Source organism: Hylobates moloch, unplaced genomic scaffold (assembly GCF_009828535.3).
Source record: "Hylobates moloch isolate HMO894 unplaced genomic scaffold, HMol_V3 SCAFFOLD_11, whole genome shotgun sequence".
Taxonomy (NCBI): domain Eukaryota; kingdom Metazoa; phylum Chordata; class Mammalia; order Primates; family Hylobatidae; genus Hylobates; species Hylobates moloch.
Genome location: NW_026652286.1, coordinates 53,522,344 through 53,541,379, shown reverse-complemented (window position 1 = coordinate 53,541,379; position 19,036 = coordinate 53,522,344).

Here is a 19,036-nt window from a genome sequence, read left to right as displayed (position 1 = left end):
TATCCTGAACAAATTAATCCAAGTATATATATTAAGCAGTTACCTATGGTGCAAACAATAGAGATGGGTATAAGGATCAGGGATGACAGGGAGATAACTTAATAAACTATAATATACTAATTAAATAAACTTCTGTAAATGAGTGCTCATAGAGGGCTACAGAATTTCATGATTAACTTAATTCACTGTATCAGAATTTCAAAGAAAAAGGAAAACAAAAATTCTTCAAAAGTCTCCCTCGATGTTTAATGATTAGAACTCAACAAAGAACATCACAGACCCTCAAATGCAACCATCATTTTATTTAACAGATGAGTGGATTTAACCCCAGAGGGATTCAATCAACTGTCAAGGCCATGCATCATTAATGTTTGTTATTCCAGTTCCCAGTTCAGTGCTCCCTTCTCTGCACTGTGTGATATTTCTTCGTGAGAAAGTTGTGTTTTCTCATAGCCTTTCTATGAATTTTCTATCTCATGTTACCCTCAATGAACTTATACATTTACATTTCACTTTCATTACATAATATCGTCCCCACCAGAGATGGATGAGTTAGCTGATTCCTTCATTGTGCTGGGCAGGATTCATTTAAGAAAGTTTAATTTTTTAAAATGGCTGAAACAAAAAGAATGCCTAAGCAAGCATTTGAAAGAATATATTATCTGATGAAAAATAAATGTTTTAGTTACTGTGAGAAAACATTTTAAAAGGTCCATTTTCAAGGCACGATAAATCTAAGTACTGGCAGTCAGCCTGCAAAAGTAACAAACCGCACAGCTCATGCACCTAAAAGGTCACAATGAGCAAATAGAATGTAGAGGAGGGGTCAGCCCATAAAAGAGGAGACAGTTTAGTTATTGGAACATCAAATCTTAAGTGGGGAAGGGGACAGGGTATATATAACCTTGTAAGAGGGATAATGAAACTTAGGCGACGTCCGGGAAGATTGTAACCCCAAAGTACTGGACCAATGAGGAACTGGGGAATGGACTTGCATGCTAGGATATAAATTACCTGTTGTGACTGTCCCGGGTGTGCCTGTTCACCAGACACCTGATCTTGCAAGACTGTTATTAAAAAAATCTCACTTCCGCTGTTCTTCATGCCTCTAAGTCCATTCTTTGGATTTGGACAGGTGAGTGTGTTTCCCACAGTTACATAAAAAGAGGAAAAAAAGTTTTGCGTTCTTTTTCAAGTTGAGGCTCTTGGGGAAGTGGTTTTAGTCTGTGCAGGCCCTTGGCCACCCAAGCCCACTTGCCCTTGAGTTGGTTTACTTTTTAACCCTTCATGTGCCTCAAGGCCAATACTTGGGACACCAACTACTCTAGTTACCCATTACAGCTTCTGTAATGTTCAGTTTTATGTGTTAACTTGACTGCGCCACAGGGTGGTATTTGGTCCAGCATTACTCTGGGTAATTCTATGAGGGTGTTTTTGGACAAGTTTAACATTTAAGTTGATGAACTGAGTAAAACAGATGGCCCTCCTTAATGCAGATAGGCCTCATTTAATCAGTGGAAGGCCTGAAGGCTGCCTCTCCTCCAAATAAGGAATTCCTCCTGTCAAATTGACTTTAAACTGGGGCATCATTCTTTTTCTGCTGCCAGATCTTTCATGGGTCTTGAGTCTGCCTACATTTATAGCTAAACTATCAGATATCCTGGGTCTCCAGATAGCTGACTATAGATCTTAGAACTTGTTAGCCTCTATAATTGTGTGAGCCAATTTCTGATGTAATATATATAAAATATTACATATAGTAATTATATTTTTATACATATACACTCACACGTACAATCTTATTTGTTCTGTTCTTTCTAGCGAACCCTGACTAATGCAGCTTATAAGCCATTATGCTATACCTTCTTTCTTTAAACAAAGCAAAACAAAACAAATTATTAATTACTTTGTATTCAATGGAAGTTATTACTATTAATTTTAATGACAGCTACAATTCATTCAGCACTCAGGCTGTCTCACATTTTTTATACATAACGTTTTATTTAATAACCATTGGACAAAAGGGAAAACGGAACCTCAGGGCAGTTTAGTAACTTGACTATTATCAGGTCGGTATTTAGTGATAAAGTCAGAACTTCAACTCAAACTCAAAGCTTTGCTCTATATCACAATATACTAATAATATATGTTCTAATACTACTTGGAGACTCATTGCAGATGGATATAAAAACACATGTCTAGCCTTTTCCAACGCAGCACTAGAGAAGTAGTTTCTAGATCAGAAGAATCAGTTGAAAATGCAACTGTATTTATCTAAGAGGGAAAGAAGTGCAATGGTATTCTGCTATAATTGCAAAGTAATCTAAACTGGTGTACGTAGAGTTGCTGATCTATGAAAAATGATGCTGTAATATTTTAGCATCAGCAGGATAATGCAGGATACTAAAAAAGCAATACTAATGATTAAAAAGGCACCAGGCAACCCCTTATGTGTCTCAATGGATGGCATTTATCTAAGATAATATGAAGGGACATAAACTTAAGGTCAAAGCTAAAGTATTCAAGCTAGAGGGATACACTGCCAGAAAACAAAAAAAAACAGAGCTGATGCCATTGCAAACAGAAATCTGTCAAGCAAACAATAAATGGATATTTTATGAAGAGGTACCACGGGATGGTGACTGGCTTTCACCTTGGTACATTGCCCATGTCTTTCAACTTTCTGTCTTTGGTGTTGGTGAAGGCCGCTGAAAAACGTTCCTGCAATGAGGAGCCATTTGAAGTGCTGAAGGGCACAAAATACAGTTCCAGGAAACAGACTTTGTATTCCAGTTCGGTCACTTTTTTAATTGTTAGGCTTTGGAAAAATGTGTTAAATTGTCTGTACATCAGTTTCCTCAGCAGTAAAAGGCTGATAACAAGTAATATTTCTTGATTTCACATAGTTACGCATCTCAAACAAATAGTTAAATGCAATGCGTAAAATTTTACATCTGTGTTTTAAAGGTGCCCTCTCTTATCATTAACAGTGTCAGTAATGCCTACAAAATGATGTGATAGAGGAAGACAGGAAGAACAGAAAATAACTCTGAAAAACTATTGAAACAGAACAAAACTTCTTAAAAAATTTTTGTGTGAAATTGACAGCAAATCTTTTTTGAAACACATCAGGTTTGGTGAACGAATCACTATGAACTAGATTGTTGTATTACAAGCAAAAATATATAGCAGTCTATCGTGGCTGAGCTGCAAATAAAATTCTTTTAAATTGCATGTGAATTTAGACACATAGTTCTCCAAGAGGTGTTCTGTGAGCTCTTGGTTGACCACCCTTCTGATAGCCAAAGAATATTCCAGAAACTTAACTCATCAGATTTTAGAGGTATTCAAATAGGTTCTAGTTGGCTAATGGAAAAGTGTTTGAACCATCTGAACTGTCTGAAAGTGCAGTTCAGATATGTACTGCTATGTTTGACAGACTGTGGAGTTAATGGAAGGAGGGAAGTACGTGGCTGCAAGACTACTAAAGAAAATCACCTTAAAAAGTTCATGCTGAAGTGCATTGCCCTAGTATTAGGATCTGAGGGTCGGATTTGTAAAACGTGAGACTGAACAATGTTCCTACCTTAGCACTGCTCTGCCACCCTGTCCACTGAGGAAAAACTGCATGCTCCAGGAATGAGAGTCCATAGATTAAAACAAAAACCACCAAAGGCCCTTAAAAAATTGCTGTGGGTTGGAATAGATGTGGAGTAGAATGTAGATGTGACACTGTCTGGTTATAGGGCATCCCTAGTGGCAAGGTGGCCACATGAACCAGCTAGCTCAGGACAATCTCAGGTTTTACATGTGTTATTGGAATGTCATCTGGTAACTGCTTCCTTTTCAATCTCAACAGTGTCCAGGTTTGGATAATACATTAGAGAGTGACTATACCAAAAGGCAAATGGTCTTACCAAGGATGCATAACCTGATAAAGTTTAGGAAACAATTGGATGTAGAGGCTTTTATTGTTTGGGTATCTTAGAAATACATGAGTGAGAGGACCTGTTGAAGAGATAGGGTTTCCTAATGGCTAGAAGATATGGGTTCAGTACATGAGATTAGAACAATTTCTGTAAATGTGATTAATAAAAAAAGCCAGGTGAAACCTGGGACTGGATTACAAATACTGCTGATGTTTAGAGAGGAAGAAAATTCAGTGTGGTGCCTCATGATTAAGAAAGGCTTTATACAAGGTGGTGTAAAGTCTTAATTTCTTGGTCAGACTCAAGTGAGGAACAGTGGAAGGCAGTGAGAAAGGAAGGCAACTGTTTGGATATGGAAAAGGATGTGATCCTCTGTCCTGAATGTCTAGGAACCTATCTCTTGCTCTGACTCAGTCTGAGGGTCTTTGAAAATGTGGAGAGCCAAGAATCGATGTATCAAAATAGGATATACCTCCCGCATCTCCACTTCACTCCATTGAGGACTGAGAAAAGGAACCTTTCATTGCAGTTCCCTCTTGGTATACTGGAATTCATATACTACCCCTAAGCTGTTTGCTTCCAAGTCCTAGATGTCTGGCATTGTAAAAAAGACAGAAATACTTTTTTTTTTTTTTTTTTTTTTTTGAGATGGACTCTCGCTCTGTCACCCAGGCTGGAGTGCAGTGGCGCCATCTCGGCTCACTGCAAGCTCCACCTCCCTGGTTCACGCCATTCTCCTGCCTCAGCCTCCCAAGTAGCTGGGACTACAGGTGCCCACCACCACGCCTGGCTAATTTTTTGTATTTTTAGTAGAGACGGGGTTTCACTGTGTTAGCCAGGATGGTCTTGATCTCCTGACCTCATGATCCACACACCTCGGCCTCCCAAAGTGCTGGGATTACAGGGAGACACTCATTTTTAAGACTTTGTGATATTCTAAGCATCATAGAAATGTAATCCTGATATAAAGCTGAATAAATAAGACATTGAGTTTTTTAATAATTATTATGCCAAATCATTGTGGAAAAGCTGGCTATCTTAGGCTGATCATAAATCTTAGCTAGAATTATCATATTTTAATTTATTAATATATGGAAAAAAGTCATTATTTAATAAATAGTTTCTATGCATGACATAGACAATTTTCCATACTCTATAGTCCATGATGGTAAAGTAATAAAAGGTGTTAAGAAAAAGTATCATTAAGTGGAGTCAGACAGACCTAAGTTTTCATTTTAGTTCCACTGTTTATTCTCTGTGTGGCCTTTGACATTCTATATCTCTGCATATTGATCTTTTGGCCTGTTGCTTCCGAACAAATTACTTGTGAGGAGTAAATCACATAGCATATTAGTTGTTGTTGTTGTTGTTGTTGTTTTGTTTGTTTGTTCGTGGTGTTACCTTGACTCACTACAACATTGGCCTCCCAGGCTCAAAAGATTCTTCCACCTCAGTCCCCTGAGTAGCTCGGACTGCAGGCATTCACCACAATGCTTGGCTAATTTTTTTGTATTTTTCATAGAGGCGAGGTTTTCGCATGCTGCCCAAGTGGGTCTCAGACTCCTGGGCTCAAGTGATTTACCTGCCTCAGCCTCCCAAAGTGCTTGGATTACAGGTGTTAGCCACCACGCCAGGCCGACATATCATATTTTTAACAACCAGCACTCTTAGCATATAGAAACCTGTCAATAAATGGGTTAGGGCACATTCCCATTGAACTGATTAATATAAATGCAGATGAATAAATTTTAGTCTTGCATTTTGTCTTCCTACATCTATTGAACAGAAAAAAAAGATATAATGTTTTATCTTTTTATGATTCCACATCAGCTGTCAAAGCATAAAATATTATCAAGCCTCCTGGACTATACTAAAGAGTTAGTGGGATCTAATGCCCAAACTAATACAATTGGAAATTTCTATACCAGATGTAATGTATATTAATAACATTTGGGGAACATTAAGGTGCATGCCAATGGATTCTTGTATTTATAAGAACTATAAAATGTAAATTTAATAGCTTTCAGCAAGACTGGTCATTAATTTCATTAATACTATGAATGTCGGCACAGGAATAAAAAACATACAGTCAATCGATACAGATTATAGGAAAGAAATGTTTTATCCTTGAAAATGTGGTCAGAGTGAAGTCTTAGAGGAAAGTGAGTTTAGGTCTTAAGAATGTGATTATGATACCCTTATTCCACAATGTGAGGCAGACTCATTTGCCATCAGAATCAAGCAGCATTTTATAATAAATGTCACCTTAATTTATATAGCAATTTATAATTCCCAAAGCTTATTACTCCCTTTGATTACTTGCACAATCCTCTTTTGTAGGAAAACTCACAAAAATAGGCTCCTTTTTATAGATGAAGAAACTGACCCAATAGTCATGAGTTAAGTAATGGTTATTCTATGTACAACTTATATAACCCTGAAATCCTGTGTGACAAATAATAATTAGTACAATTATAATAATACCAATATTATTTTAAGAATGTCCTTAAATTGGGTAACATTTATGCCTGACACATTATTAATACATTCTTTTCTCTACTTCTCAGAGTAATAAAATGAATTTCAAGCATCAAAGATAGGTTTGAAGGAATCATAATTTGAATAAGTTACTATCCTGAAACTCTTGAAATAGATGTACTAGTGCTTTCTTTTATCCTTGTATTAGGACAATTCTGCATGTTGTAATAGAATCACTGGTATATTTCTGTTTAAATGGGATCTCACTATAAAGGTCTGCCAAGTGTTCTTTGCATGAGTAACCACACTGTGTCATTTTAGGAGTGTGTTTTCATTGAACTGAAATAGCTCTAGGGTACAGCTAAGAGAGTATTGAATTTAGAAAAAGAGCTCCAGCCCCTACTACTGAATATATCAGCACCTTAACTTGTGCTTTAGGTGGCAAGCTCCAACACCACAGCATGAAGTTTTACTTCTGGGTTCTCACCTTTGTATCAACAAATATCTAATTAGAATATTTTGTTCAGTCTAGTGAGTAGTGTGGAGGAAACAGTCTTAAAAAAATGTTCAACCAGGAGTTCTGAGGGAAATGTTAGATAAGAGACAATAAAATAGCCAGTAAGATGGAAGCACTGTGCAGACACCTGCCACTGTAACTTTCATATTTATCTGTCTAGTTTGGTCATAGGTTTTAAGCAAAATTAGGATTTGGTTTGACCTACTGGGAAGTCTGACAATATGATTACAATTCCTCCCCTGCTCTACAATAATTCTATGTAATTGGGTGTGTCTGTGCACTAATCATGGATTCAAATTGCCCATCCAGAAAAAAGAATAATGATACTCAAAGCCAAGATAGATTTTATACTTTATCTAACAGCCCTTAGAACTATGCCTATCCCATAGCAAGTCTTCAATAAGTTTTTGTGTAAATAAGTGAAGCAATGAGTCAATGTGTGAATAGTTTAAGTAATTAACAGGTGAAGAGATGAATAAATGAATATTTTCTTACTGCTGTTTTGGCAGGATTATGAGGATTATATAAGACAACATTGGTAAAAGTGTGCCATATATTGGAAACCGTTTTGTCTATGCATTTCAAGTGTCTATGCATTTCAAAACTGGAACGGCTCCGAATCCTCAGAAAGGATATACTGTATGTGAACTCAGTGAGGTATAATAAAACTTAGCATTGTCCCTGACACATGGACTCCCTATCTTCCTAATTTCCAGCCAAAATTCAAGGTTTTCCAAATCATTCCATTCCACATGGCTCTATCTTTTCTTTGAGCTCGTATTGTAGTATTTCTGGCCAACAACATCTAGTAACGAATTGTTTTTGTTTCATGACTGTGAGTTCTTCCTTGGAAAACTCCATAAATGGATAATTCAAATTGCTTCTAAAAGAGCTCAATGTACACTTTTAGGTGATTAGACTAATAATGTTTGGGGCATATGTTATTGCTGCGATCTCTAATACAAGATAGAAAGGCTAAGAGTGAAGACTTAGTGGGATACACAAGAAGGAAGAGACACCCTGGAGTAAGAGATCCCCAAGTTAAATCTTGGCACGTGGTCCTAGATGAAGTATGCTTTATCTAATTGCTGTTATTCCCATTTCTAAATAATCAAGGGGATAATACATACTCATGAAGTTATGAACATTAACCAAGAATGTGTGTGTAACACCTAGTATATACTGGACACCTAAAAAGTAATTGTTCCCTTTCCTTATCCACTTGCTTGACTACTTCTCTTTCTCTAAACCCCATTTATTTTTGTACATGAGGCAGATATTTGTGGAGCACATACTATATAGTTGGCAGTGTTCTACGTACTGTTTACGATTTAGTCACTTGAACCCAGGAAGAGGAGGTGCGGTGAGCCGAGATCACGCCATTGCACTCCAGCCTGGGTAATAAGAGCAAAACTCCATCTAAAAAAATAAATAAAAATTTTAAAAAAAGGTGTAAGAAAAGAGTCTGTAGATGGACCTTAGAGTTAAGTGGGAGGTGATAAATATGTCAATAATATAATGTAAAGCATAAAAATAAATGGTAAGCAGAGGTATAAGATTGTTGGTGTGCAGTTGTGGAAAAAAGGAACCATTAATTCTCTCTAAAATTATTTGAAAGTTGTCATGGGAGAGGTCACATTTAAATGGAACCTTAGAGAGGATGAGCGTATTTTGATAGAATGAGAAGAAAGAAACACTGAGACAGAAGGAATAGCAAGAAAAAAAACCATGTAGAAGTTGCAAATATTTTCACAAAGTTTTGGATGGTCTAGTGTGGCTAGAATATAAAACATTGTAAAATTATTGTGCAAAGTGAGGACAATTTGGAGCATGGGAAAAATACGGAAAGGTTAAAATACATACAAAATTTGTAATTGAATCCTTGATATTATTCCATAGATTTGTAAATAACTACTAAATCATCTTTGGACAAATGATTATTTGAGGGTAAATAAATCTCACCCTTACAGCACACACCAAAATATTTCATAAGTTGGCGCATCAAGCATATTTATATTTATAATAAAAGGAAATATAAATGATAATATACTTAATTTTAAATATCAAAGATGTCACCAACAAAACTAAAAGGCCAACAGCAAATAATTTCTGTGTAGATGACAAGTTGTTTCAATCTTTAATATGTAAAAAGTTTTTTATAAGTCAATAGAAAAAGATAGGCATCCTTAAAAATACAAAGGCAAGGGAAATGAATAAGCATTAAAAACACTGAAATAAATAATAACCATGTGAAAATGTACAGCATAACTGAAAATCAAATGGATTTGAAGAAAAACAGTAAAATAGCAGCATTTGCAATCAAAATAGATAATATTTTCAAGTGATGATATCTAATGTTGTTTGTGATCCAGACAACAGAAATTTTTATCCACTACTAGTAGGAATAGAAATTGTACAAGTAGTGGAATTATAAATTATATTACCAGGAATATAGTATATAGAGTAGTATCTAGAATAGAGTATATATTGGGAGGAATATAAATTATGAAACCATACAGAGGACATGTTGCCACTACGTAAGTTGTTTAAATATTCTATGACACATTCTTAGTAAGGAATATGATGCAGTATTTTTTCACTTTTTAAAAATTATTTTATTTGATTTTATTTAAAGTTACAGTGTACATGTATAGGATGTGCAGGTTTGTTACATAGCTAAATGTGTGCCATGGTGGTTTGCTGCACCTATCAACCCATCATGTAGGTATTAAGCCCAGCATGCATTAGCTATTTTTCCTCATGCTCTCCCTCTTCCCGCACCCCTCACAACAGGCCCCAGTGTGTGTTATTCCCCTCCCTGTGTCCATGTGTTCTCATTGTTCAGAACATGTGGTGTCTGGTTTTCTGTTCCTGCATTAGCTTGCTGAGGATAATGGCTTCCAGCTCCATCCATGTCTCTGCAAAGAACATGACCTTATTCCTTTTTATGGCTGCATAGTATTCCATAGTGTATGTGTACCATATTTTCTTTATCATACCTATCATTGATGAATATTTGGGTTGATTCCATGCCTTTGCTATTGAGAATAGTGCTGCAATGAACATACATGTGCATGTGTCTTTATAATAGAATGACTTATATTCCTTTGGGGATATACCCAGTAGTGCAATTGCTGGGTCAAATGATGTTTCTGGTTCTAGGTCTTTGAGGAATTGCCACACTATCCTTCACAATGGTGGAAATAATTTACATTCCCACTAACAATGTAAAAATGTTCCTATTTTTCCATATCCTTGCCAGCATCTGTTGTCTGACTTTTTAATAAGCGTCATTCTGACTGGCATGGGATGGTATCTTACTGTGAAGGTCTAATATCTGGAGTCTAAAAGGAACTTAAACAAATTCACAAAAAAACTCCCATTAAAAAGTGGGCAAAGGACATGAACAGACACTTCTCAAAAGAAGACATTTATATGGCAAAAAAAAGTAAAAAAGCTCAACATCACTGATTATTAGAGAAATGCAAAGCAATTCTTAAAAAGTATGTCATTACAGGACATACTATGTCTACATGTGTCTGACTGTTATATGCCATGACACAAAGTATTCAAACGATTTTTACAATATTTTACTGTTGTTACTTTTAATACTCACACACATACTCAAACAAATATACACATATATACCCTTCAACAATAAGAAAAATAATGTTGAGAATAGATACTATAAAACATATTGATTGCTTAAGGCCAGGAGTTTGAGGCCAGCCTGGGAAACACAGCAAGAGCCTGTCTCTATAAAAAGTTTTTTAAAAAAGTAGCTGGGTGTGGTGGTGCAAACATACAGTCCTAGCTACTCAAAGACTGAGGTGGGAGGATTGCCTGTACCCAGAAGGCTGAGATTGCAGTAAGCTATGATAGTGTCACTACTGTACTCCAGCCTGGGAATAGAGTGAAACCCTACTTCTCAAAAAACAAAGAACAAAACAAAACAAAAACAACAATGACACAAAAAAACCTCTATGTGTGAGAACACAGTTTTCCATCCCATCTCCTGGAACATAATTGTTTCAGTAGCACTATATGTATTTGCTATTCGACAGGGAAATCCCTCTACCGTTTGGGTTCCTTGGGAGGAAGGCTAACAGGACACATCAGTCCACCGATACAGACTTAGCCCCGGAAATCACCTAGAAAAAAACAAACTTTTGGAAATGTCTTTTTTGTTTGTTTGTTTACTCACATTATGTATCAGAGGACAAATGATGGAATACTTAATGAATAATTTTCAGACAACAGGCTACTTCTGATTTCATTAGTAACCCATGACAGGAATACTCAGTGGTCCTGGGCAGTGTGGACTGTCATTATTGTGCTTCTTTTGGGCCATGGGAGCTTTCTTTTTGAGTCTCCTGCATGGAACAGAATCAGATAGTCTTGTAAATTCTGAGTGTTTTTATAGCTCTATATGGTCACACTCCCAAGCTGGATGAGGTGAGGAGGAGTTAGAATCAATTATTATAAAAATTATCCAGAAGTCCTTTCCTCTTCCACTGAAGAACAGATATATTTACAATAATAAGGACAGTAGGAAATATTTGTATACTATTACAAAGTCAATGTCTTTTATATTAGATGGTCTATGGGAGCCCCTATTTGTATCATTATTGGTCAGAATACCATTCTGAGTGATAATATTATATAAAACATCTGGAAAGTTCAGGAGCATCACTTTGGTAGAAAATAAGATTTTTAAAATTTATTGTGTAGAGTTAACTTGTCCCCTAGGATACAGCCTTTATACCCTCAGTTTGCAATATCACGGTGAATGCTTCCCATGAGCATAATTTCAGTTTGCCTCAACAAAGAACCCACGATACTTCTCTGAACCCCTTTCCGAACAAAGGAGAGCCTGGAGTGCTGGGCTGAGAAGCCGCACAACAAGCTGTGTCTCTACACGTATAGAGTGATGCTGGAAACCAAGCAGACAATGCAAAGAAAAACTTTAGTCTGAAAACATTTAAAGTAGAATGAAGGTACAAAGGTGAAAGGACTCATCTGGGTATCACATAACAGCAAGAAAATCAGAGTAACAATGAGATCTAAGAGATGAGAATGTTGTTACATTTGTCTTGTATGAGACACACTTCTCTTCAGCTAAGACATGGTGATAGTTATGAAGGATACCAAGATATCCCGGTCTTACAAAATGTACCTGATGGGAGACAAAGACACTGATTATACTAAAATATTTAATTTTTAATGCTTTATAAAGGCTCTCTATATTTCGTGACCTATTTATGTATTAGGCAGTGAGCTAGAGAAATCAGGCTAAGTGCTTCCATAGTAATAATTTAGGGCTTGCATCTGCAAGAGGAAAGGCAGATAATTGTCATGTTTTATCGAAAATTTTCAAATATTTTTGAGCACCTACTTTGTACTAAAGAATCAGGCCTCCAGATTGCTAGTCAGCTGGGGGGAATAGGTTCAAATTCGAAGGGGTAGGATTGGAATGGCCAAGTAAGAAAAATAAGCTGAGTTTATTACAAGGCCATATGCAATTAATATCACCTAGATAGTACACAGGCTAGCATGTGAGGTTATATAGCCTCACTGGCTATATTTGAGTTATAATAATTAACACTGGGATGGCAAAACAAAGATAGGATCAGAATTGTGGTATTTTGAGAATGAAAATAAATTTGAAGATGAAACAATATTACTTTGTTAAACAAAATCAAGAGGTGTTCTGTTAAATAGTGCCAGCAGCAGACAGTCTCAGATCAGAATCCACAAGTTGAAGAGACAAGCTCACGGTCTGCCCGCTATGATTTATAATAAAGGTTAACATAAGTGTAAGTATAGATTTATTAAGAAGCAGTGCCTGCTGTTTATTAAAACACTGCTCTATGTGTTAGAGATAGAGCAGAATAGGAAAAATTTAAAACAGAAACAAAATTTCTGCTATCATATATTCAAAAAAGAATGTTATATAATTATATATGCTAAAGAGAAATACGAAGCAGTCTAAGAGTCATAGTAAATATGGTGAGTGGAGGCGAAGGTGAATCCTTTGTCCCTAGTAGTTTTGGATGGGATAGGAATTGAAATCTTAATGAATAGGCAGCATTTGAGTAAAGGTCTGAAGGAGGTGCAGAAACCATACAGATATTTGGGGGTGGGGGAAACCACATTTTAGATATTGGGAACTGGAAGAATGAATTGTTCAACCAGTAGTAGGCCTGTTGTACTGAAGCAACTGCAAGGAGGAGGGCTGTAGAAAGTAAGATCTGAGAGTTTAAAAGGAGGGGCAGATAATACAAGCTACTCTTAGGGATTAGGCTGTTACTCTAAATGACCTGGGAAGTCATTGAAGGGTTTTGACCAGAGGCTTGACATGCTCTGACAGGAGATCTCTGAATAGATGGGGAGGAGCAGGGATGGTGCAAAGGCAAAGGCAGGGAGATCCCGTAAGAGGTACTGCAATAGTCCAAGTAAGAGATGGCTTAGAGTAGCATGTTGACGACAGAGCTGGGAAGAAGTGGTCAGATTCATTCACAATACTGCATATGTCCCAGTAAGATCTGAGAGGATTTATAGATTATTTGGCTGTAGATTATAACAGAAATAAATCAAGAATGATTTGGTGCCTGCCTGAATAATAAGAATGGAGTAGCTCTTTACTCACATAGGAAGTGGGGATGTGGAGAAAAATAGGGGGATACGAAACAGAATTGTGTTTTAGTCATGTTAAATGTACGTTATCTACGAGTTATTTAAGAGTATATATTACATAGTTAGTAGGCTATGATAAAATAAACTCACCAGAGGAACATGCTCATCAAGTGAAGCTGCGTTATTTTAAACCTTCTGTAGCAAGGGAGAATCCCACTTGGACGGGGTCTTTGTACTGTCTGACAAAGGGGACTTCGGAAAAGATATTTATAGAGTTCTTGAATACGGTCTTTAACTGCTTAGGATGGATCTTTTGAAAGGGCTAGTGGTTGGAAACAAGAAAAGTATATATAATAGTCATTAGAATTGGCATACATAAAGCTGTGTACTTAATGGAGTTTTAAAGATCTCTAAGAATTCTTGGTTTGAGTTTGCCAGTTTAAAAAGTTTTAGGTGATTAAATGATGGTTGTATGTCTTTAATCAAGACACAGATCCAAGAATAAGCACTCTGGGGTTCCAATACTACCTGATAAGGCTCTTTTCATTAAAACTTCAGGCTACCTTTCTCTGAGATCTCTTCCAACAGATGAAGTCTCTAGGTTTAAAATAATGAAGGAATTTTGAGGTGAAGCTCTTTAGGAAAAGCTGATTGTATGTGTTGGTAAAAAGACTGAGTATATTATGACTCCTCCTTTGTAATAATTAGTTATATCACCATATAATAAGTCAGTGTCTAGGAATGCTGAAAATATCTCCTGGTAGCTAGCAATCTTAGTTCACAGAGAGACAGAGCAGAGATGCTATCAAAAGAGTTGGTCTCACTGTCATTAGGGCCAGAGGCAATACTTTAGGCCATGAAAGTTCAGGGGTTTCTGAAAATTTGACTAATACAAGTTGCTAGGTTTTCATTGTTGTTGTTTCTCTGGAGACGAAATTCCCATAACATAAAATTAACCATTTTAAAGTTTACAATTAATGGTATTTGATACATCCACAATGTTGTATTATAAAATAATTGCCTTGATCTAATTTCAAAACATTTTCATCATTCCCCAAAGGGAACTCGCTCTCATAAAGCAGTTATCCCCGATGCTCGCTCCCCATCCCCAGTCCCTAGCTACGACTAACATGCTTTTTTTTTTTTTTTTTTTTTTGCTATGGATTTACTCATTCCAGATATTTTATGTAAATAGAATCACAAAACGTGACCTTTGGTGACTAGCTTCTTTCATTTTGCATAACTTTTTTTTTTGAGATGGAGTCTCATTCTGTCGCCAGGCTGGTGTGTAGTGGCGCAATCTCAGCTCACTGCAACCCCCACTTCCCGGGTTCAAGCGATTCTCCTGCCTCAGCCTCCTGAGTAGCTGGGACTACAGTCGCCCACCACCATGCCTGCCTAATTTTTTTGTATTTTTAGTAGAGATTGGGTTTCACTGTGTTAACCAGGATGGTCTCAATCTCCTGCCTCGCACTCCCAAAGTGCTGGGATTACAGGTGTGAGCCGCCACACCCAGGATCGCATAACATTTTTAAGGTTCATCCATGTGGTAGCGTGTGTCAGCGCTTCATCCTTTTTAAGGCTGAATAACATGCCACTGTAATAACGCATGGCATTTCATTCATACAATCATCCATTGACGGATATTTGGGTCCTTTGGACTGTTGTGAATACCGCTGTTATGAACATTTGTGTACAAGTATGGATACCTATTTTCAATTATTTTAGGCATATACCAGTTAATTTAAATTTCAGAATTAATATTGTCCTTCTACCTTATCTTAATATGAATGTGATATGGGCAGTGGAGTTTTAAGTAAGAGGAAATATTTTAACAACAGCTTCAGTAATGTATTTCCATCATTAAACAGACAGTTTGAGCCAAGTAGAAAAAAGAAATGTCAGGCAATTCTTTTTCTGTTAAAGCTGTGGCTTTCCAATAAGGAAAAGCTTTCCCCTATCTTGAAAATAAACATACAATATCCTGAACAAATCCATAGCCTATTTTAGGGTAATTATGTAAAATCCATTTGGAGGAAATAAAAAGGATATGAAGATTTTGGCTCCAGTCCCAGTCTCATCTTTAAAGTTTGGTCAATATTGTGTTATTGGTAAGTAGACATACATTAGTCACCTTCTTGGCCCAAATATTTAAAGTTTCCCTATAAACTGATTTAAGATTATGACTAGATTATTGATATGTTAATTTGCTTCACTATAATAACTACTTTATTATATATATGTATCCTGTAACATCAATTTGTATAGCTTAAAGATACACGATACAATTTATTTTATTAAAAAACATGTCTAATTTATCTCTGTTATGGTGGTAAGACAAACAGCTTTGGCTAATCTATTATATTAACTGGCATTATTAGAATGGAAGAGAGGACTGTCCTCTCCTGATATCATGTAACTTAATAAGGATTCAGTTAATGATTACTGAGAGACAGGTATATTCCCAACAGTAAATAGATTGCAAACCTCCACAGACTTTTGATTTATATCATAACATAGTCTGGTTGTCTTGACTGACAAGTATTATAGAACCTAAAAAACAATCAATTTGGAAACAATTATTGTGAGGTATAGCATATTGAACATAATTATATTTCTTTTAATATAAGAAATAAATAATTATTGAATTTTATTTATATTAACATAGTTCACTTATATATAATTAACCTAGGAAGATTGAATTTCTCTTTTGATTTGTCAGATATTGCTTTATTCTAACTTGGTATATAAAAAGAGCTCTTGTGATAATTTTTAGTTCATTAAAATTTAGAGAATTCCAAAAAAAACTAATTACTATAATTTATTTTACAAAGTAAAAAATAAGCCTTTGTGCTAGCAAATATAGTTTAGGCATAAAAAATCTTAAATATTCTATTTTTCTGCATTTAGTGTTTGAATAGGGAATGTGTCAAAGAAGATAAGGTATAAATATGTCATTTTTATCTAAAGGCAAAATATAGCAAAGGCAATAGTTTGAAAATATATAGCATTGGGAACTGACGATCATTAGAAATACATTTTTTTCTAAAATAATTTTTTGTTAGAATGGCTCAGGATTACGACAAAAGTAAAGAAATATAGCACAACAGAATGTTGTTATATACTGATACCTAATCACAGTGATTTAGTCATTATACAGAAAAAAACTAATTTTACTCCATTTTGATTTTTTTAAACCATTTATGACAAAGAATGCACACCTTGAACTAATGTATACTGACATATCTTTATATGTATATATTCGATTTGTTATGCACTGAAATGTCTCCCCACTCCCTAAATTCATATATTGAAACCCTAACTCCCAATGTGCCTGTATTTGAAATAAGGAATTAACTAAGGTTAAATGAGGTTATAAACATAAGGTCTTAATCCAACAGTATCAGTGCCCTCTTATAAGGAATCAAAGAGCTCTCTCTTTTACTTTTTTCTCTTAAACAGGAATTGCTGTGGACCGAATTGGGTCCTCCAAAAATTCATGTTAAAGCCCTAACAGTCAAGGTGGTGATATTTGAAGATAATCCCTTTAAGAGATAATTAGGTTTAGATGAGGTAATGAGGGTGAAGACTTCATGAGGGGGAATCACTGCCCTTATAAGATGAAACAGCAGACAACATGCTCACTCAGTCTCTCTCTCTCTGCCGTGTAACAACGCAATGAGAAGGTGGCTATCAGCAAGCTAGAAGGAATGTCGTCACCAGAAACCAAACCCTGCCAGAACCTCAGTCTTGGATTTTCCAGCCTCCAGATCTATGAGGAAACAAAGTCTATTGCTTAAGCTGCCAGTATTTGGTATTTTGTCATGATAGTCTGAGAAAACTAATACACAGATACATATAAGCCCAAACAAACATGCAACATATATATACATACACACAGTCACGCACCATATGACAACATTTTGGCCAACAACAGACCACATGTACAATGGTGGTACCATAAGATTATAATGCCATATTTTAGGCAGGGTGTGGTGGCTCAGGCCTGTAATCCCAGCAATTTGGGAGGCCGAGGCGGGTGGATCACGAGGTCAGGAGATCGAGACCATCTTGCTGAACACGGTGAAACCCGGTCTCTACTAAAAATAAAAAAAAAAATTAGCCGGGTATGGTGGTGGGTGCCTGTAGTCCCAGCTACTCGGGAGGCTGAGGCAGGAGAATGGCGTGAACCTGGGAGGTGGAGCTTGCAGTGAGCCGAGATCATGCCACTGCACTCCAGCCTGGGGGACAGAGCGAGACACCGTCTCAAAAAAAAAAAAAAAAAAAAAATTATAATACCATATTTTTACTGTACCTTTTCTATGTTCAGATATGTTTAGATAGACTAATATTTATCATTGTGTTACAATTGACTATAGTATTCAGTATAGTGACATTGTTCAGGTTTATAGCCTACAAGCAATGAGCTATTCCATATAGCCTAGGTGTGTAGTAAGCTATACCACCTAGGTTTGTGTAAGCACACTTTATGATGTTCTCACAAATACAAAATCACCCAAGGACCCATTTCTCAGAATATACCCTAATCATTAAATAAGTATATATATACATACGCATAAATATATGATATATTTAAAGCTTTTAACTTTAGTCTTAGAACATAATTAACTTTATCAGCACACCAAAGAAAACAGTGTATATGTTATATTGAATTTACCATTTTAATAACCATTCTCTTGATAAAAAATTGGGCTGGTAATAGTCAACATCTTGTATTTTTAGTAACTATTCTATAGAGTTTTGGTTTAACTACTTACATCAATTACCACCTTTAAGTCATGAAAAATTAAACTTAAGTAATATATTAACTAAAATACTATGCTAACCTAATTTTTTATGTTGGTTTCTTAACTAAGTTAAATCTTCCCAATTGATTCACAGATTTAATTAGCATCAGGAAATTAATATGAACTCTTTAATGTAATTTATAAATTTCTATATTTATAAACCAGATTTTTAAAGAGTCTTGAATTAATATCTAAAACTCTAAGTGTCTAGTTTTTTTTATTCAGTAGTTAAGAACAAAGGTCATTACTTAAACTCGTAAATATTTTCTTCTGCATTAACATTTTCTGATAAAAAAATTAACATTCTAAAAGGTTAATTATCTCCCTCTTCAAAGAAAGAGAAGACTTATATGTAGAAAAACATATCTTATCCCATATAATAAAAAGAGACACCTTCTATAGCTGGTCTTAATAATAATTCAGGCTCTTGACTATTCCATCAAGTCCTACGATTAATAAGATGGCCCTTGTTAATTCCTAACATATGGAAAATAAAAACAGTAATCTCAAAAATTTAAAGTGATCTATCGTTTTCGCAGCAGGACAGTGTATCATCTCAAAATCTTTAAATTTTTCTTTTTTATCCTGAAGTTTTTCTCAAAAGAATAATGTCACTCATGTCAAAATTTTCCCGAACTGCCCAGGACAGTTCCAAATTGTCTTTGATT